The following is a 23,038-nucleotide window of genomic DNA, read 5'->3' as shown; positions in this document are numbered from 1 at the left end:
AGGATATTTTCTCTAGATAGCTTGGATTTTTTTAAAAATATATATTGGAGTAGACTTGCCTCCTTCTTCTCAGTCAACAGTTCTTCTGAAGTGCTGCCTTGTGTACAGTATGATTAGGGACAAGGACAATCCCCCAAATACTCTTCCTCCCAGAAGTGTTTTTAATAGTGCTGCAATGGATAGTATAACTACAGAAATAAACAAACCAACAGAAATCAGTGTATCATTTTAAGCTACAAAATTGGTGTCTAAATGGACCTTTGGAATAGAGACATAAAACAGATTATTCTTATAATCAATCATTAAAGCAGGATATTCCTTAGAGTTAACATCAAACTACAAACTTGCAAGTTCTTATTTATATAAAGTATTTTGTGTGAAATGAAATAACAGAATGTCTAGGGAAAAACCTTGATAATTTTACTTCATGATTTAATTTAGATAATTAAAAAGATAAAGTGATTGCAACATTTTGCAATTAAGTGAGAAGCTTAGAGAAATGAACTATTGAAAAGGAAATACAACTACAACTATTTATACTGCTGTAATATTGCCACTTTCTTCAATAACAGGACGTGTAGAACAAGTACATCTTCCACAATTAGAAAGAGAAATCAAATTGTGTAGAACAAGTAAATCTTCCACAATCAGAGAAATCAAATTGAAATTGTGTCACAAGTCTTCCACTACTAGCCTGCCAATATTAAAGCAGTAGGACAATACACATTTTTCTTCTTTCATAATAATAAAATAGAGATTGTCAGGTATTGAAGATCCAAGAGCAAAATGCTATAACACAAAAATAATAAAAAAGCACAAAATGCTGAAATGTCCCAGAGCCCCCATTCCAGAAGATGTCCAGAAGGTATATTTTCCCGACTTCTGCATACCTATTATTTCTATGAGATCTTATATTAGTTTTCACTGGTTTATATTATGGTAGCAAACGGCTCAGCATCAGTGGCTTACCTATAAGAAAAGTTCATCTCTAATTTCTCATCCATGTTACATATTCCTACAACTGCACTTAGGTTCTTGCCTCTCCAAGATCCTGGCTAAAGAAGTAGCCCCTGTCTCTATATTGCTCTTCCCATGGGAAACAGAAAAGAGCAGGAGGAGAGCGTCACAGTGACTCTTAAAGCCTCTGTTTGAAAGCAGTACATGTCACTTCCAAAGCCAGCACTTAGCCAAGCCTGCTGTCATAGACAAGTGATGTAGCACCCTACAAGAGGGGGAGATATTGGACGGTAACAGAACTTACCATGGATCATCACCCCCAAATAGACAATCTGGACTAAAGAGTGACAAACTCAGACTTCCCTTCATTAGGAAAAAGGGAAGATGTGGAGTTGAGTGTTTATGTCTTGTATATTCTCTCTCCACAGGAAAAAATTCTCTTGTCAGGGTGCAAACGCACAAACACACTCTAGCAAGAGTGGACCAGCTCCCACTGGCTCATCGTCATCATATTTTTACTACCAGAGTTTTACTATGAAAGTAACATGTGATCACGATAAAAACTCTAAAAGCAACAGAAAGCAACACAGTAAATCATAAAATAGCCCCATTATATCTCTCAGTCCCACTCCCCAGAGATACATTTTCTTTGCATTCTCTTAAATATTATTCTAGCAATTATTCATGAATATATTCTGTATGTGAATTTCCTCATTTGAAAATTGAGAATATCACCTCAAATGACTGTTATGAGTATCAAATGACTTAAAGAATGTACAACATTTAGAAGAGCACTTTACACATAGTAAATTGCATACGAGTGTTAACTACTATTATTTTTTCCATGCACTATTGTAAGTGCTTTGTGTGTGTTATCCCTGGCGCCACCACACACCCACCATAATCATCACCACCATCTCACACACATAGACTTTGATTATTATTCAATAGTATGACCTTGGAATAGTTTCATATTAATCCAGATACATCTTACTTTTGAAAGGCTGCAAGGCATCCCACTGAATGGATCTAATATAATTTTCTACAACTTGAGTATTTTCTTATTTTCACTATTACAGATAACACAGAACTATGCTTGTGCCATAATATAAATATAATTTGAACTACTGATTTCATTTCATTTAGAAATCACTAGGTCAAGAGCTATACATATTTAATTTTTCAGTGATTTTTCCAAATTGTCTTTGAGACAGTCATTAGAGCTTTTAGCAAGACTACGGTTCTGGATGGATTGCACTTTCCTTCCTCACTGAAATTGGGCATGGCCACATGACTTACTTTAACCAACAAAATGTTAGAAATAACATGCTACATATTCTACTACAACTTGCCTACCCCCCACCTCAGTGAAAGACCATGTTCCAACAGTGCCTGCTCTGTGATATTGGTCATTTAATGAGAACAACATGAAGGAGTCAACCTCCCCTGCTGCTCTGAGAAGGATCTTGCAGTATAATCAAGAAATATACCTTTCCAGTTGTAAGTACCTAAGAGTGTGGGGCTATTTGTTTTCACAGCATAACTAAGCTTATCCTGATTAAGCCATGCTTCTACTAGCAATTTAACAGCGTATATCTAAGCATATAAATGACTCAAGCATAATCTACAAAAATGATCAGTATATATGCAACTGTTTATTCCAACTCCAGGAACTAGAGAATATACGCATATTATTTTATCAAGCAAATAGGTATATTCATTAATTATCTAGAACACCCAGTGTTAAAACTGTAGCCTCTTTTGGCTGGGGTTGCCTTATCCCTGACCAGCTTCCTCCCACATCGTATGGTAGGCAGAATTCTGAAATGGCCCAAGATTTCCTCCCCTAATTTCTGGGCTTTAAATATCATCAGATATCATGAGTATATTATATTGTATGAACAGGGGATTTTATAGATGGGGGATTTTATAGATGTAATTAAGATTACTAATTAGTTGACTTTGAATTATTTAAAAGAGAGATTTTCCAGGTAGACCCATTCTAATCACATGAGCCATCTAGAAACAGAGTTTATCCTGGCTGATAAGAGAAGCAGTAGTCAGAAATTTGAAGCAAGAGAGGAATTCCACGTGGAAGAAATTCTCTGTTGCTGAGATGTGGGTACCTACAGGGCAAGGACCTGAGAGTACCCTGTAAGAGTTGAAAATGGTCTCTGGGATAACCAGCAAGAAATGGGGACCCCAGTGCTATAAAAACAAGGAAATGAATTTTGCCAATAACCTAGACAAGCTTGGGAGTAGGATCTTTCCCAGAAACTGCAGATCAGAACCTGTGGCCCATATTTTGATTCCAGCTGCGTAAGACACAGAGCAGAAAAGCAACAAAAACCAGCTGGACTTCTGACCTACAGAACTTGGAGATAATAAATGATATTGTTTTAAACCTCTATGTTTGTGGAAATTTCATATGCAGCATAAAAAACTAACACATATGGCCTACCTGCATTCATAGAAGAATCTCTTTGTCCTGCTATCAAGGAAAGGTGGTTGCTTGCCATGTGGCATCCTCAGATCCTCTTCACCCAGTCAGCCTTGACATTTCTAAAACACTGGTCCATTATGCAGCCTCCTAATTAAAGAATGCATGTCAAACTCTTAGTAATCTCCCTAAGACCCCTTTTACTTGGCTTCAGATCAGAGTGAAAACTCCCAACAAATATCCCCAGGAGGTAAAAGGAGGAAATGCATAGTCATGAATATTCTCTTCAAAGAATTCATGTCTTTAATGTCTAAACCCTCTGGTGCAATCCTTAGCCTCCATTTCTATAGCCTAAAGGTGGGTGATGCTTGAGAACTGCTAAACTTATACAAAGTCACTTTTTTGGATTGTCCTCCCAAGGTCATCTGGTGCTTCACTTTCACTTTGCAATGGTGGGTACTTATCTATCATATTAGATAAGTGCTAATCTTATCTAATAAGCCAAAAGGAAAGTAAAGGAAGTTTCATTTTAATACACTTTTAATTGTATAGGTTTGAGGTTTATTATGCAAGGTAAATTTTTATAAAGTGATTGATCCATAGTAAGCACATATCAAGCATTAATAATTAAATATAATAACCCATATTAAATAAATTTCAACATGGAATCAAGGCAATAATCAAGACTGACAACAAGCCCTGCTTCCTTCTGGTTCAGATTTGCCTCTCTCTACATATCCTTTCTAATAAGAAATTAGGATTTTTTTCCTACAAAATCTAAGAATATTTTATTTAATTTATATGTTCTCAATGGAAGCCATTTACATGCAAAAGTTAGACATATTATGAGATTTATTCACTCTGCATTTTCTTAATGTTGAGGTGGACAGATCCAACCTTTTTTTTTATTTCAACAGGATTTGTTTTTATTTCGACAGCATCAAACTACTATAAAGACAAAGTGGTATATTATTTTAAAAAACAAAATTTAACAGATCTAAAGAATATACTATTTTATGCAAATTTCTCTATATTAACCAACATTCATAATAGAGCAAGTGTAAATATCTGCTCTAAGTTTATTAAAATAGTAACTAGAGATGTCTATAGTGACATATATTATTTTTAAAAAACTTTTTGTCAGAGCTACTTGTTTCACGATATAAAGATATTAGAAAGATATGCCGATAAAAACTGGTGCTATTCATTGTATGCTACTCAATGAATCATGAAGTCCAATGAAAGAACTGAAGAGATTTTTTCCTCATTTGTAGTAATCATGTTTAGCTACAAGAAAAACAAACTGCTGCCTATGTGCACCTTATCAACCACTGACACACTAACACTAGTAAAGACACATTCTACAATACCAAACAATGCATTTTGAAGTGTTTTAAATCTATTCATAAAACATTCCTGGTTTAAGACTAAAAATAATTAAAGAAATATAACTAAGTAAATTTCATAATTCTTCTGTTTTTTGGTTTTTTGGTATTTTTTCTGAGACAAGTTCTCTGGCTCTGTCACCCAGGCTGCAGTTCAGTGGCCCAATCTGGGCTCACTGCAACCTCTGCCTCCCAGGCTCAAGCCATCCTCTCCTCTCAATCTCCCAGGCAGCTGGGCTGACAGGCACACACCACCACGTCCAGCTAATTTTTGTATTTTTTTTTGTAGAAACAGGGTTTCACCATGTTGCCCAAGCTGGCCTCAAATTCATGAGCTCAAGCAGTCTACCTTCCTTGGCCTCCCAAAGTGCTGGGATTACAGGCATGAGCCACCATGCCCAGCCCATAATTCTTCTTGATACAAGAAGTTTATCAAAATATCACTATTATAATAAACTTGTACTTTATAAATAAAGTGGTAATATTCCTTTTTTATATTTGGATTCTTATCCAGGTCGAATTTATTTGTAACCTGCTGCTCGTTCTAGGGAGTGGAGAGTTGGGGGAGATAGCTAGCTGTAATATTGTACGGTATATCTGACAAACAAAAGCATGCTCCCAAAACAGGACAGATTACTGTTACAATTAGTCACACTAGAATAGTTTCCTTCTCTGTGATTATGTAAATTTGGGAGAAAATAGATCTCTTAGTAAGCTACAAAGAGCAGTTTTAAGGTAGATTTTTTTTTCTCACATGGAATCCACTGTATATCATAAAATTAGGGCAAATATTTGTTACATAAATCTACGTAGGTATATCAATCAACTATAAAATTGATTCCCACCTTCAGGTGGGAAGGGAGGACTACCTTGTGAGTCTCTGCTCATGTTACCATCTTATTCAGCTCGTAAGCTTCCATGCTGAGAATTTTATTGGAATGCCATAACTGTCAATAAAATTAGAATCTGGATTCCATTTTCTCAAGAAGTGGAATAACAAAATGTACCAATTAATCCAGTTATTTTTATAGCATGCTACATTCTATATATCTTTCCTAAACAGAATCTTAAAAACCCAAAAATTATGTATCACGTATAGCAGGCCAAAATGAGAGAATTCTCAAACTGCTTCACTGTGTTTCCCTTTGAATTGAATCACCCCCATTCAAACATTTTTTCTTGATCTGAGTAGAGAAGACTTCAGTGCAAACATATCAGGTCCAGACCAAATCTCCACAGCAGGTGATTCTTCTTAGTCAGAAGTGTATTGCTTCATGGCTCAGGGAATTCCAAAAATTATTGATTTTTTTTCCTGAGTTTATGACCTCCATGAATAAGACATAGCTTCCATCATACGTCCAAAAATGGAAGCTTAATTCTGTTCCTGAAACCTTGTGTTCCATGTCTTCACCAAAGGACAAGAGCCATATTGACTTTCACCTATCAACCTTTGGCACTATCTCTAAACTAATTTTGTTATACACTTTAAGGCATTTCAGTTTAACTCTGTATAATCAAAATTGTTCTGAAAGCTCGTTTACTTTACAGCGAAGAGATTAGAGAGTATGTTTATTTTTTGGATGATACAATTTCTTGGACAAGTAAAGATTTTGACTAGATACCATCCTGAGGTCTGATACAGGCAAATGTAAATCTGCAAGTTGGTCTGAGGTGGGAAGGGAGGACTACCTTGTGAGTCTCTGCTCATGTTACCAACTTATTCAGCTCGTAAGCTTCCATGCTGAGAAAGAAATGTTTAAATTCTCTTTAATGTTACACTGGGGACTCAAGGGGGAAAGCCTATGAACTAACATGCATGAAGCAAAACAAATGTTTCACGGGGATAAAGGATTTTATTTCGAGGTATTTTCGTTGTAAAGTTGAACTCTTCAATTTTTATTTTCAAATTATTACATATTTTGCTTAATGTTAATAAAGGCCAGAGAACACAGATGAATGAGAATCTACTTTTAAATCATATGGAACTTTATTTTAGGAGTATATCTAGCTTTTTCTAGGAAATAAAGCTATCCTTATTCAGTTTTGCTTACAAAAAAAACCATGTAATATCTTAGACATTTAAAAAATTGTTGTAGTCATTGTTTCCCTTTCGCATTTTCTAAGCATTGATTTTTCCAGTAGAGCTCAAATTGAAGTGGGTGTACTAGTATGACAGGAAATTCCCATAACTTATATAACTAAACATATCCATTTATCCCAGTGTGTTGTCAATTGTGTTACCATTATTCCAATAATAAATACTGGTTTGCTAAATATTACATCAAGGGCAGTAAGAAAAGTATAATATATTGATTTTGCATTATCAACTCTCAAAACTACTGCTCAATTATTTCTTAATTTTGTAACAGTATATTTTTTTGAATCGAATCAAAATTAGGGCTGTTTTCTACTTATAGAAAGAAGGATGTATGCATGTGTGCATGTATGTGTGTATGTTGCTTATTTCAGGGTGAAATTCATAGCCATGCTGGTGGAGCTATTTGATATAATGAGGGAGGATATTCTTTTCATCATCTATACTGTTGACCAACAAATGTGGATTAGAAAGAGGAATGTGTGTTAGTATGTGTGTATGTGTGCGTGTGTGCTTATGTGAACTACAAAGGATTCTTGTGCTCTTAATTCTTTAACTGAAAACATTCAGAATCATCTCAAAATTATTTTATGCTCTCAAAAAAAATCAGAGAAAAAGCAAGTATTCATATGTAAATATAGAATGGAGTTTTAAATAGATCTTGAGACACATTGTGATTTTATTCTCCATCCTAATGAACATGTGGCCTTTTGGTGTAATTCTGTATCTTCACCATTTTCTTTGAATGTTCTCAAGTAGGTTTCATTATTTCCTTTGTAGAACTGTCCATAAAACCACAAATGAAAGGACAAAAATCAGACATAATAAAGATTGCAGACTTGAAAGTCAAAGAAATAATCAAAGCCTCACATCTAGTTTACAACAATTTCTGGGCTTGAAAAAAAGGTCTTTGGGCCTAACTCATGGAGTTAACACCATTGAACTGGTAGGAGCTGTATTTCTCCTCTCTGCACAGCTAGCTTTTGAAGAACTTCATATTTTCAACAAATTTTTCCTACTTTTAGTAGTGGAGCTGATCAGAAGAAGGTGCATAATGGAAGAGGGGACTGTGGAACATGATCACCACTGAGGTGGGGCGTGCGGAAGTTATGTGGGTGGGCCTTCCTTCCAACAACAGGCTGATTGGTGCTGCTGTTGCTTATAAGGTGGGTGAAGATCAGAAGCCACCCAAAGACAAGCAAGTCTACAGGTCTGGATTCAACCAGTTAGAGCTGTACAAAGATAGAGGCAGGTCGGTAGGCAAAAGTCAGATTAGGAGCTGCCTACAGAGACAAGTAGACCAGTGAGAAGGATCTGGATTGGAGTTGGATACTAATACATACATGGGCAGGTTGTGTGGTCAGAAAATTAGTGTCTATGCTCAAGGAAGCAGAAAAGTTTTGGTGAAGCCACAGTCATGCTTTTCCATGGAATAATAAAAATGTAATAGTGTTTTTGAGAAAATAGTAATGGTAACAAAATTTACTAATAGTAAGAGGTATGGTATATTGGAAGAAGATCCCTAATTCTTCTGTACTCTGAATATCTACATCTTTTACAATGTAAGACCTAGAGTCCATTTGCCATTCTCCTATGTTTTGGCTGGCCTGGTAACTTGTTCTGCTCAATAAAATGCAGCATAAGTGACGGTGTGCTAGTTCCAAGTCTAGGCCCCAAAAACCTTAGCGTGCCTCTCTTCATTCTTGTGAAACTCTGACCAGTCACCATGAGAACAACTGCAGGATGATGAGAAAACCCAGAACCAAGGTGAGCAGCCCCAGCTGAGGCCATTCTAGACCTGTAGTCCCCAGCTGACCTGGCAGCTGACTGCAAACACAAGCTCAGCTGAGCCCAGTCCATATTAATGACCAGCAGGATTATGTGCTAAAAAATAAAAGAAATGGTTGTTTTAAGCTGCGAAGTTGTGTGATTTTTTTAACATGGCAAAAGCTAACTGATGCAGAAATAATTGGTTCCTAGAATTGAGGTGCTGCCATAACAAAAATCTAAAATAAGTGCCATTGGCAGTAAGCACTGAGCAGAGGATGGAAAAATGGCAAACAAACTCTTAGCAAATGCGGAGAAAAAAAAATCAAATTGTTATTGGAGGTTAGGAAAAAAATGGTGATCTGTATTTTTGAGAATAAAATCATTGTCAAAAGTGTTGCCTATAGAAACTTGAAAGATGGCCAGTGTACATAATGAACTTTTGATTTTGGCTAAAGAGACCTCCACAGAATGTTGAAATGTCAGATGGTTGGTCCTAGCTACATATAGGTACAAGAAGAAAGAAATGGTCTAAATAAAGACATGGCCAGCTTGCAAGGAGAATTTTGAGGGAACACAGAGGGGACAGAATTTTCTGGGTGGGAAAATATAATTGTTTCGTATCTTCTGTCTTTCCATCCAGTAAAAATTCTCAAAGTAAAATGAGGCATCAAGAAGAAAAAAAATCAATTCAAGTGCGTAGCTCTGCAATCCTTTGTTAAGAAATCTGAAAGAATTTATATGTTGTCTAGCTCTCTCTCAAACTAAAAAATACAGCTCCTCAGCTTCGTAAGAGTATGGTCTCACAGAAGCCCAATCCCAGAGTAAATAAGTCTATACAGAAAGGCATGTCTTGAAAACAATCAGGTATGACTTTCTAACAAATGACGTGCACATAAATTAAACTCATAGTAAGTCCACCATGATTTGGAAGAAACTGAATTTATAAAAATGCCATCAACCTGAATTTTGAAAGAATGATTTTACTTAAATTGCAAAAAGGTCTCTGTGGCTCCAACTTCCTATGATCCAGAGGTCGACTGAGAATGTTTTTCAAAAAGCTAAGGAAGGAAATTAAAAAGAGAGAATGTTCTAGAGAGCAGAGTCAAGATCCAATAAACATGAAGAACAAAGAAGTGGGAAACCACCCCCAAAAAGTAGTAACGAATAGTTACTACTCCCAGGTAGGGGAGCCTAACATTTTTCTACCTATATTTTAAATTTCCAATGGACCAGTAACTCTATGTACCTCCCATTTTTTTTCTTTCAGAATGGCAGTATTTATCACCCTATCCCTGTGTTAATATTGTAGGTTGGATGTTTATGGGACATATATTTTTTTAAATTTCATGACTCTCTGGATCAAAAACATTTACATTTGATAGGCTTCCTCTCAACTTTAACTGGATAACTGAATTCTAGAATTCTGATGTCATAGTTCCATGAGAATTTTATGAGAAGGAAGAGGATGTTGTGCACGGGCAGAAAGGTGAAAATTGTGGCCAGAGGCAGACTGTGGTAAATTACAAAATTGGCTCATAATCCTTTATTCCTTCTTGTCTCCATGCTCTTTGCAATGTGACTTTGCCACTTTTCTCATTAAGAGATGGATTCTGTTCTCCATTGCCTTCTGTCTGGACTGGTCTTGTAACTTGTTCTGGTTAATAGAAAGAGGTAAATGTGACGACACATCAGAAGCCCAGGCCTCAAGCAAGCTTTCCCACTAGTTCTCTTGGAACCCTTCCCAGCTACCAGGTAAATAAGCCCAGGCTCTTGTGCTGGACAATGAGAGGTCACTGGAACACTGATGAGCCATACCAGCTGAGGCCATTCTAGAAAAGGTAGCTTTAGCCAACCAGGCAGCTGACTGCAGATACATGCCTGCATCCAGATGAGTCCAGAAAAGCAACCTAGGTGAGTCCAGCTCTCATTGCTGGCCCATAAAATCATAAACAAAATAAACAATTGTTATTTTAAGCCAGTTGGTTTTGAGATACTTTGAGATACAATGAAAGCTAACTTTAGGCATGTTTCTTAGCTTTTCTCACCTTCTTTTGTTCACACACACACACACACACACACACAAATCATATGAAAGAGTTTCTACCTGTTATGTTCTTAGGATAATAGTGAGTTTATAGTAGATACTCTATAAATATCAGTTGTTATTAACCTCATTAGTGCTTCTGAGGAGGAAGCTCTGAGACATCTTCAATATAATTATGTTATAATTAATTGTGTACCTATTATCTGGACTCCGTGCTAGCTAGGCACTTCTTATATAACACCCGTAATCATCACAACAAAATTCTGAATAATTATCTTATTTCCTTTTTACAGATGAGAAAACCAAGTAATGAAAACGTTGAGTAACTGCATCTATGTATATAAACAAGTAGCCAAACCAGGGTTTGAAAAACTTCCTAAATTTTTCCATTGCACTATGTCCTCGGAGGTACAGAAAATAATGTTCTCAATTCTTCACTTACCTATAGAATTATTATTCATCCATTCCTTTGCCATGGCCTTACATGGTTGGTGACACGTACTCCTCCGTCCCTAGATTTTGGCATTGGCAATATGACTAGCTTTAGCCAATGGCATATTTACAGGTGTGACATGAGTAGAGGTTTGAAATATGGTTAAGCACTTATGCTTTTCATCTTGTGCTTCTATTAAAGCCATGAGAAAAACGAACCCCAGGTAGCAGCTACCCCTCCAGTTGGGAACTCTAAATGAGACAAATGGAACAGAGCTGCTTCTAACAGATGCAAAATAATTATAGCCACTTCACAGGTGCCAGGGTGAGACAGAAATGCTTAGTATTGTTTGCCACAGAGATATTTGTGGCTGTGTGTTACATAGCAATATCTGACTGATTCAGCTCTTTAGAGCCTTCAAATGTTGAATAATATAGCAAAAGCAAAACATTTCATAGAATAAAACATGCTATAATTTGGTGGAGGTAGACAGGAGATAAGTGAATTTCAACCAGAAGAGGGAAAGATAGCTCTTTCATATGTGGGATAAAATTGTGGCCTCAAATTGGAGTTATTCTGCTTGGGAAATTTATGGGAAGAGATCTTCTATAAAGATTACATCTCCTAAATTTGAGTGATAAAATATGCTTGTGCAGGGACAGGTTGACTCGGCAGGTCTGAGGAGTCTAAACCTTGCCTATTCCAAAGAAAGGATGGGACCCTGAACGGCTCCTAGGAGCCTCTAAGCCTTTAGAATATGGTACCTCATAAGAGTGTCTTTGTTCACCTGGAGCCTTGGGCCATGTGAGGCAGTTTATGCTAACAATGCAAGTTATGGTTGGGGCCCTGGGCCACATGATATCAGTTTGACCTCTGGAGGGGCTGAAGGCTGAGAAACTAAGGTCAGCCTCATGTGCATGCCATGCCTATTTGACCAACCTCCAATAAAATCCTGGACATCAAGTCTCAGATGAGCTTACCTTGTTGACAACACCCCATTTGTGTTGTTACAGATTGTTGCTGGAAAAATTAGGTGATGTCTGTGGTACTCTACTAGGAGAGGACAACTATTAATAGAAGCTTGAACTTAGCCTTTCCTGGATTCTGCTCTATTAGCCTTTCACCTTTGCTGATTTTAGTCTGTGCTCTTTCACTATAATCAGCCATAACCATTAGTGAAACAGATTTTCTGAGTTCTTTGAGTTCTAGCAAATCATTGAACCTGAGGGTTAACTTAGGGATCCCTTTCAACAAGGGTACTGGCCTCACACATTCCTGAAACTCAGTAATACTTCTGCTGTGCAGAAGGTTTTTAGTTTAATTAAGTCCCATCTATCTTTGTTTTCGTTGCATTTGCTTTTAGTTTCCTGGTCATGAAGTATTTGCCTAAGCCAATGTCTAGAAGGGTTTTTCCAATGTTATCTTCTAGAATTGTTATGGTCTCAGGTCTGAGATTTAAGTCTTGGATCCATCTTGAGTGGATTTTTGTATAGGGTAAGAGATGATAATCCAGGTTCATTCTTTTACATGTGGCTTGCCAGTTATTCCAGCACCGTTTATTGAATAGGGTGTCCTTTCCCAACTTTGTTTTTGTTTGCTTTGTTGAAGATCAGTTGACTGTAAGTATTTGGCTTTATTTCTGGGCTCTCTATTCTGTTCCATTGGTCTATATGCCTATTTTTATACCAGTCCCATGCTGTTTTGGTGACTATGGCTTTATAGTATAGTTTGAAGTCGGGTAACACAATGCCTCCAGATTTGTTCTTTTTGCTTAGTCTTGCTTTGGGTATGCAGGCTCTTTTTTGGTTCCATATGAGTTTTGGGATTTTTTCTAGTTCTGTGAAGAATGATGGTGGTATTTGGCTGGGAATTGCAGCAAGTGTATTACTGTCTAGATATGGTTACTATATCCCTGGTGAAGTGGTAATCAGCATCCTAGGGAACCCCTCTAATTATCTAAAACTGTATTGGTAGTCAGCTATTCCTTTTCTCAGATAATACAGTATTTTAAAATATTGATTCTGTGGAAAGTATACTTCTGGATTAGATCAAGACTATCATGGGGTTGGACAGGCTTCTGGTATTTCCAACATCTGATTCTCCAAGTGACTGCTGCAGCCTCTGAGCAATCTGAATTGAGTGAAGCTATTGCTTTATTCTCTAAAATAAGAGCAGTATTTGAATAGCATTTGAATTGTAAAGACTTTATCATTCACTGTTTTGATCAATTCATTATTGATAGCTAGGATAATTCAATGAAGACAAAACTGAGTCACAGAGTCCATATATGTCTTGGAAGGAGAATGGGGAAGATAACTTTTCTTTTTGGAAAAAAATCTAAAGTCTCTGGACCAAAAGCTGCCTCAAACTAAGGCTCACAAGTTGGAAATGAAAGATTTTGGGCTCAAAATTGTCTATTTTTCTGGAAGGTAGAAGAGTGAAGAGCAAGGTTCTCAAATTTCTGATGGCATAAATGGTTTCTAGCATATAATTGTACACATATAAAAACTATCAAAATAACTGAAAAGAATACTGTGACAAAAGCCACATGTGGTCCGTAAAGCCTAAAAATTTGCTCTCTGGTCCTTTTACTAAAGAACTTGTCGTAACAAGTAAGAACACTGCTTATCTTTGCCAAAGTGGCCTATGTAATGACTACAATTTAGCATGTGGGAGTTTCTAGGGCTATAATGTTCTCCTTCTTAATGTGAGAGCTAGTTACACTAGTATTCCCAGCAGAAAAAAAATTCATCCAAATGTATGCCTATGATGTGTGCTTTGTATACATGCATTTCAACACAAAATTTATATTTATGTATGTATGCAAATGTGTGTGTATTGTGTATATGTATTAACCACTTGCACCACTACTTTATTCTTTTTTTTTTTTTTTTTTTTTTATGAGACGGAGTCTCGCTCGTTTGCCAGGCTGGAGTGCAGCGGTGCAATTTTGGCTCACTGCAACCCCTGTCACCCAGGTTCAAGCAATTCTACGGCCTCAGCCTCCCAAGTAGCTGAGACTACGGGCGTATGCCACCACATCCAGCTAATTTTTGTATTTCTAGCAGAGACAGGGTTTCACCATGTTGGCTAGGATGGTCTCAATCTCTTGACCTCATGATCCGTCAGTCTTGGCCTCCCAAAGTGCTGGGAATACAAGTGTGAGCCACCGCACCCAGCCCACCACTACTTTATTCTAAGCCACATGTATCTTTCACTTGAATTATTACAATGGCTTTCTGCAGATTCTTGCCTTCTTAGAGTTGATTCTCCATACAGCAGTCAGATACTTAATAAATCTGGTCAAAAAGCCTTATGGGGCTTCTCAGCTCTTTCCAGGTAAATTCTAATGAGCTTGCTATGACCCACAAGACTCTATATGATCTAGCTCCCCTCTCTTCCTCTGACCTCTTCTGTTATACTTCCTCTGGCTCATTTTAATGCAGCCTCAAGGTCCTCCTTATTTATCCTAAGCACCAGGCAGAGTGTGCTTATGCATCAAGGTCTTTATACCTGGGAGTCTCTTCCCCTAGATATTTTCATGGCTCACCCCCAGTTTATTTTGTTCTCTATTCAAATGGCACTGTATCAGAGAATAAATTGGGAGAATGTTAGTCCCCTGCACAATTCTATTTCCCTTTATCCTGCTTAATTTGTATTAACAGAACTTATTTCTGCCAGGCATAATGCATATATGTTTGCAGTTACCATCTGTCCTGTCCATTAGAATGAAAGCTGCATGATATTCATGACTTTATCAATTTTGTTCATGACTCACCTCAATACCTTCAATAGTACTTGACATATTTATTAAATAAATAATAAAATATTCACTTAATAAAGTATGAATTTGGATGTGGTCATTGAGTGAGGATCCCTATAGACAGTAAGTCTGAAGGTCATATTTATTATTTTTTAAACTAGTCAGATATCCTGCCTCTCTATGGGACATGGGTCCTTTCTACAGACGTATGTGGTTTCTAGAGAACAGAAACCCTGATTCAAACATTGCCTCTGCCAATTCTTAGCTGGGTGGATCATGTTAAGTTTCAGTTTCCTAGACTATAAATTGGAGATAAACATAGTTATTTTATGATATGGCTGGAAGAATAATATGGCAAATCCATATAAATCACTTAGTGCAGATTTGGCATGTAAATACTCAATATATATTAACTGTTTTATTATTATCATTATTAGGATTCTAGTAACCACAGGTATTTGTGAATTCCTATACTCACAGCATGTGGGAGGGACAGTGGAAGTTCTTTATACTCAGAGCTGGATAACTGGAATATGTATTGGCTGATAAATATATTTCAGATGAAAGAAAATGAGGCAGAAAATACTGGTTTACACATTTGTATTTCAGGTTAAGCTAAACTGAGGTCAATTCTGAAGAAGAGGTGGGATAGAAGAGAGATGAAGGAAAATAATTAGCAGAGATCTAAGGATATTTGGGGAGAGAAATGAAATACAAAATAAGTAGGTTGGCCAGGAAAAACAAACTTCAGCTAACAAAAGCAAGAAGACATTAATAGCAGCATCATCAGAAAGTTGTCACCAACTAACCAGCAAGACCAGATTGGAGTGAAAGAAAGTAAAAAGAGGAGGGGGCTTTTCATGCTTGTGACCAAATTTTCTAGGTAGTAGATTCTATTATAATCTGAGTGCAAACCATTCTTCATGAAAATTTATTGACAACTTACTGTGCAGAAATTGGGTTGAATAAAAATTCCATATGGATATGCATATAACATGTAGAATTCATAAATTTATTAGCAATTTACCTTAATTGTTTCAGGGTGGTACAAAATTAATACATCAATGAACACATTTTCTAAAATAATATCATATTTGTCTAAACATTTCAAAACTTCTGTCTTTCTGAAACTTGTTAACATTTCAGGATAAAATTAGTGTTGAGAAAATTAAAGGGAAGAAAATCTTATTTTCCATAAACCCAGGAAGAAAAATAATGATAGTAAAAGTTAAAATGTGAATTCAGTGTATGAGGTGCCTGATAAAGCTTACTTTAAGAAATTCTGAGATAAGTTTATGATTTTTGCTTCCATGTAATATATTCTACTTACACAGTAAAAAAAAAACTCTTTAAATTAAAAATTTCTGTATAAAGAGAGATTATTTCAGCATCATAAATGCTGAATTTCCCAATTGTCCTTCACTTATTGAATAATTTTGAATAAAAAGGGCCAATTACCTAATACAGAACTTGCTTTCTTCTCAAAGTAATTTTCCATCTTATTAGTTTTATATCACAACTGATGCAGAACATGCTTCAAAAACTACATATCATTTCCCAGTATAGTTTATAAAAATGCAAACTAATAGAGATTCTTCAAATCTTGATTAATTTATAACTTATTTGAAAAACTGCAATGTATTTTCCAGTTAAACTACAGACTATGTTCTACACAAACTCCCTGCAAATCTGGGTTGATTTGGCAAAAAAAAAAATGACAAAAAACATTGCAATGCTCTCTTCTGAAATAAAATGTGCATCTGAAGCTTGTGAATGCATCCATAAAAATTTAAGGATCTATCCAACATAACATCAAGTACACAAACTATTGCTTCAGTTTTCAAACTCAGTTAGTGACTAACAGTTAATCACTAACATGTAGCACATGTGACCCTGTGTAAGCCATAGTCTGATCTCGCCTATTTTTTTTATATTCTGAACATGAAGCAAATTTGACATTTATTCCATAACTCACTATTGAGAGTATAACACACACTCACATCCACACACAGGTATACATATACTTAGCTAATTTTATTAAGGAATATCTCTGGGAAAAGATCCCTTTTATACAAAGCTAAAGATCAAAAACCACCCTGTCAGTTGCAAAAAAGCTTAGCAGCTTTCAGTTCATCTGGATTCATCACCACTGCCTTCCATCAAAAAACCCTTTGACCAGATAAACATTTTCAAAACACAAACAGCAGATTCATCACACAAAACATTATTCGTCTCAAAGTACATCTGAAAGAAAATCTCCGGCACAGTCAAGGCTTGTGACTCCGGAATAACTGGACAACTGATAGTCAGGGTTAGTGAGCAAAAAGTTTTACGATTCCTGCATTTTTATGTGAAGTTCTCATATCTATCACACTAATACATTGTAAAGAAAACCAGGAAAACGTGCCACATGAGTTTGCCTTGATGTTTTCAAATGCTACAAAAGAATATTTTAATAAAGAGTTGAACGCTGTCTGATCCATTTTTGTGAATTCGTACATTCTCTACTAGAGCTAAATCTAGCACTAATTCACTGGACCTGTTTTTTATGAAGGTTAAAAACTTGTTTCAATTGTACAAAATACAATAGTTATTTACTGAGCCCCTCAAAGTGCATTTCCCTTTATGGGGCATTATGGGGCTTATATGGCATTATTTAAACACCATCATTAGTTTTCTAATTGCTTTCTTGAGTATTTGGCCTTATTTATACATACAAGACAGAAGAAAATTTATATATTAGCCTATCTGAATTAGATCAGGCTACAGGAAAATTCAAGAGGCATTAATTAGTTGCCAACAACTAACAGAGATAGTAGGCCTGTTTATATTGTATCCATTGTTATTAAAATTTAGATATTACTCTAGTTCCTAACACAGCCCTATTCCAACTCTTAGGCAAATGAGTTTCATTACACTTGATTTAACAAAGGCAGAGTATGCTCATTTGTTTTGTTATTGTTGTAGGTGAACCTGACATGATATCTGAAAAGATTTAGCCAGTTATGAAGATGATCAAAAATCTCAGATGAAAATGTCATGCCTTATCTACATTAGTCATCACATACTCTTACATACTTACTGGGGAGCAGGGAATATTCTGTTTACCCCAGCTGGGGTTTAATGTATGGAAAGAGAACTTCATCTCTACTGCCCATCACTAACCAATCAGGTGTTCTCATGTATTCCACCCCATCTGTGAATGGCTTATGGCCTGTTCTAGAACAGTAGGAACACCTATGAGCAAAAATGGTGTGCCTTCACACTGATCTTTACTTTCTACCTGATCAGTTGCAGTTTTATCATGTCAAATTCAAAACCAATAGTCATTCTTGCCATCGATCTTTAACAAGTTATGTGTTTCATAAATCATTAATTGAATCTAGAGAGTTTTACCTTATAAAAAGTGTCACAGAGGAGAACATCACATACCGGGGCCTGTCGAGGGGTGGGGGCCTGGGGGAGGGATAGCATTAGGAGAAATACCTAATGTAGATGACGGGTTAATGGGTGCAGCAAACCACCATGGCACATGTATACCTATGTAACAAACCTCCACGTTCTGCCCATTTACCACAGAACTTAAAGTATAATAAAAAAGAAATTTTTCAAAAAAGTGCACAGATTGCCCAGAAACCCAAATCTTCACTCTGAATTTGAAGATATATGGGCACCATGTTAGACATGGTCCATCAAGAAAAGAAATGCCTAAGTTTGAGGAAGCGAGTCCAGATTCTAAGATATAACCACAAGTGGGAAAGGGGGGAAAATGAAAGATTTTGCTAATTCTTAATAACCCTGAGGTTATTGATTATATCGTTTTCTCTTTAGAGTAGTCAAAATTCTAAACCAAATTCATGTCTAGCATTTGATGAGCTCCCTTTTCTTCTCTGTAGGTGTAGTCTATTTGTGCAAAAACTACAGCTGATGCTCTATCTCCCTGGGAAATCTTCACTCTAATCTGGCTAAAATTTAAATGAGGAAAGATAACAAGATTGCTGAAGACTAACATTATTGTTCTCAATTTATTTCCTTTCTGCAGACACCACTGGCAAAGCCATTGAAAAGAATCACACTGCTAAACCAGTAGCAGCTTTTGTCCTCTTCTCAGATTGTATACATGCAGGAAAAAAGTGTTTCTAACACAGACTTCTATATTCCAGCATAAAGATGTATTAGGCGCATTTATACTTTTACGTGGAAGCCTGTTTCAACATGAACAGGCCCAGGCAAGTGTCTTTGTGATCAATCAAGAGTGAAAGTTAGCTATACTTAAAAAAAAAAAAAAAAAGTTTTAAAAAATATCAAAATAATTAGAAAAGAGTTTCAACTAATAACATACTTACTGTTTGTATTCCATTTTGACAGTACCATGTTAGATCAATGACTTCATTTATCACAATATATTCCATGCTACAGTTACCTCTCGGGAAAATGACATTGATAGAGTCAACTTTCTTGAGAATTAAGCTTGTGTAACTTTTATTTAAAGGTGTCTCAAGCTTTTGCTTCTTAGTATTTTATGATACGTCTTTAGTTTTTGTAATTTCACTTTGTCAAAACATTACATTTGTCATTATTCATACTGAAAGACAGGGTATTTTGAAGATAAAAATCTACCAAGGATCATCTACCATTTGCTTTTGATATAAAAGATTTATAAGACCATTTAGACCACAAAAACAAATCTTCCTAAGGACGTATCTATACATCAACAAATATTAAAAATTACATTCCTAGGAAATTAAAAACAATTTAGAAAGGTGCTTAGTTGAACAGAAATTAGCTACAACCAAAATAATGATTAATATTATAACCATAATCACAGAAAATAACAGTTGATTGCCACTTTCAAGAATAAAAGCAAATTCTGTGAATATAGAACTAAAATACTAAAAATAAACAAACAAGCTTGGGAGAGATTAGTCATGCAAAATCCAACCCTAGATATTTGATGGCAATTATCTAAATTTTTTACCTTACAATTGAGATGGTATTTCACTGGCAAAGCTTAAACCAAGTAATATTCACAAAAATGGAAGAAATTCATAACTAAAGAAAGTCATTAAGCAAAACAGAAAAAATATTTCAGTATCAAATTTTAAAGTTAAAAAATTTTTTTTTGTAAAAAATGATGGATAAAAACAAAGCAAATTGATGGTATGAGTTAACTAATACTAATGAACATTCTTCTCTTAAATTTCCATCAGATACATTCTTATTTTGAAGAAATACCAAGGCAATTTAAGATAGGGGTATTATCAAATATTCCATATGTGATTTTCAGGAAGCAAAGCTATTCATTGCAGTACACTATGTCAATATTCTAACCATCAGAGAAGACATAAAATTTATAAAAGTCTTCTGTAGCACCCAAATCACAACAAATGGAATTGCTAAATGTATCAGGTTTACAACATGTCATAACCTCAGTGTTCATTCCCGCTTTCTCTCTTGGCATAGGAAGCTAGCTGGCTCATAACCCATGCTTTTCACAACCACAAGTTCTTTATCCCTATATATAACCAAATCCTCAAGAGAACAGCAGACAAAGGGAGAAGACAATTTATTTAGAGAACTATTATGTGAGGAAGAAAACAAGCTGCCATTTCCAATTGGAAGCATAATTAGGAAGACAATAGCCTCCTGACTGATGCTCTTTGTTCCCTTTGGATATTTATGTAGGCCAGTAATTGGAGTGTATTTTCCTGTTCAATTTCACATTGTCTAGAAAAGGGTTTCTCATGATCCATGACTTTCTAGTTAGATTCAGAAGAAAACATCTTGCAGCTACTGCCCTATTGCCATGGCCACACATCACTGCCTTCTAGACATGGTCAGTTGCTGAAACTCTTATTTTTAATTCTGCCAAACAGTTAATAGGATTTTAAGAAGGAAAAGGTTGTTCCATGGGACTTGGGTGATTGAAGGCTTTCTATCCATTATTGAAAAACACTGGGAAAGTTAACCACCCTTTTTTGCTGAAAAATTAACATATATAATTGATGTAAATATATGTCTATAGATATATTAAAGCATTCAGTCAATAACAACATCAAATGAAAGTTAGGATTGAGGCCCATCACAGTTCCGAAAAGATGCTTTTAGGAGTGGAGGGAGACAGCTTCCTCCTTTCCATTCACAAGCAGAGGAAAGTCAGTTTTTTTTCTCATTTATTGCCTATGCACTTTCTGGCTACTCAGGTGGGAAAAAAATCCCATTGATTCTCATTACATTGCCCTGAGGACAAGCAGTGCGGCAAGGAGGCTTATATACTTGTTATTTACTATTAAGTAATTACTAAGCCATCCATCTCTGATCCCAAACACCCCATATGCATATTCAGAATAAAATTAACAAAGATGAATATTAAAAATCCAACATATTTATCGAGCAACTACTGTGTCTGACATATTAACTTTACAACAAACTTATAGTCATTATATCCCCACTCTTCATAAGCTGAAATTAGAATTCAAAACTTAAATAACACCATATTAAAAACTCAGACTGACCCTTTCATTTGTCTCCTTTTTTATTTTGCTATGATATACCTCTCCCAGGGAAGTTGGTGACTTAATCCTAGTTATACCCTGATTTTGGACAAATTTTACAAGAAAAATAAGACTTCTACTTCTCTATGTCCACATGCACCTGGAACAGTGCTAGGCCTATGCTTACAAATTGATTGGTTCAGGTCACTGCCATGAGCTCCAGGACAGAAAATTGCCAGTAAGTAGTACTTCCAAATACTTTACAGGTAGATCACCACCATGGTGATTTTTAACCCTTCATGACCCATAATCTGGACTTTGGTAGAACCTATATGCTATCTAATAAAACCTTGATAGAGTCAGAAATCTATTAAACCAATTCTATGTCCTTCTCTTTTCTAAGCTGCATTAAATGTCAAGATCATTTTCTAACTTTTGCTCTTCATGTATTTAAAAGCTTTGGACTTTAAACTTGGTAAATATATTTATTTTTATAGTTAATTATTGACTATATTATTCAGAATGGGATATATTAAGCTGCAATCATAAGCAACACCCAAATCTCAGTTGCCTAATATAGTAAAATATGTTTTTCTTTCTGTACATTGTATGCTCATCAGAGCCTAAGTCAGGCTCTGTTACTCATCATCCCCATTCTAAAACCCAGGTTCATAGAGCAGCTTGTATGTATAGCATTGCCAGAATCCATGGGACAGAGAAAGAGAAAGAATGGCACATCTTGCACTGGTTTTTGGAGCTCACAGACAGATATGGCACACATCATCTCCACTCACATTCCATTGTTTAAAACAAGTCACATGGCCACACCTACTTATAAGCATGGAAGGAATGCAATCCCACCATTTGTTCAAGTGGACCAGAAATATTTGATAACAAACTCTAATGACAAAATACCTGGTTTTTGGCTACCAAATATTGGGTTTACTCTTCTTAATGCAGGCAAATACACTCATCCTCCCCAAAGGAAACAACCCAAGTGGTCAAAGTTTCAAACTCAATGTCCAAGATCTCTACATGCTGCCTGATGTTGCTTCATCAAGTCCAAATATAGCTCATTTTGATCACTGTGAAGTAAAAAGGCAAGTCTTCTACCTTATTTTCTATATTGCATTCATAACCTTAACCTTTTAATCTGGTCTTTATGTTACAGGATATGAGAGAGAGAGAGATTTGACTGGGCTAAGAAAGAAATGAACATGATTTAGAGACGGAAATTGTGACATATGGGCCTTTGTAGCCTCCCATGTTCCAGAGAAGGTGAGCGTGGCTCTGGTCAGATGAGGAATATGTGTCATATTAAAATCCTGATTTGTTGGTGGTAGAAGTAGGCGGAAGTTTAAATGTGGATAAAAGAGTGTCAAGGGATGCTGAGATGAAATGCGAGTGGACTGTGCTGGATTAACTGTTGTCAGGTTAACGTCATTGCCACTCCCATTGGTGGTCTTCTCTGCATTGCAGAAGAGAAGACTAGAACCACATTCTCCAGAATCCTTTTCCCTGTGTGGTTTCCTGTATAGTTAGTTCCATCACTGACAGTCACTTCTGTGAACTTCAGAAAGTAAAAGGGAAGAAAATGATGATATTCACTGGAGGCAGATTCACCCAGACACATGAGTACATATCAGATGTGAAGTTT

General features: G+C 36.0%; 1 long non-coding RNA gene across 1 annotated transcript; it reads left to right on the top strand.

Annotated features, from left to right (window-relative positions):
- Positions 1-10,239: 10,239 nt before the first annotated feature.
- On the top strand, positions 10,240-22,614 carry LOC131382428 (uncharacterized). The gene is made up of 3 exons (XR_009211911.1): positions 10,240-10,399; positions 21,451-21,619; positions 22,553-22,614. It is a non-coding gene; the product is annotated as an uncharacterized LOC131382428 (long non-coding RNA).
- The last annotated feature ends 424 nt before the right edge of the window (positions 22,615-23,038 follow it).

The sequence above is a fragment of the Hylobates moloch genome, unplaced genomic scaffold (assembly GCF_009828535.3).
Source record: "Hylobates moloch isolate HMO894 unplaced genomic scaffold, HMol_V3 SCAFFOLD_24, whole genome shotgun sequence".
In the NCBI taxonomy this organism is placed as follows: domain Eukaryota; kingdom Metazoa; phylum Chordata; class Mammalia; order Primates; family Hylobatidae; genus Hylobates; species Hylobates moloch.
Note: the sequence above shows the minus strand (reverse complement) of the source record. Positions and strands in the feature narration are given on the sequence as shown.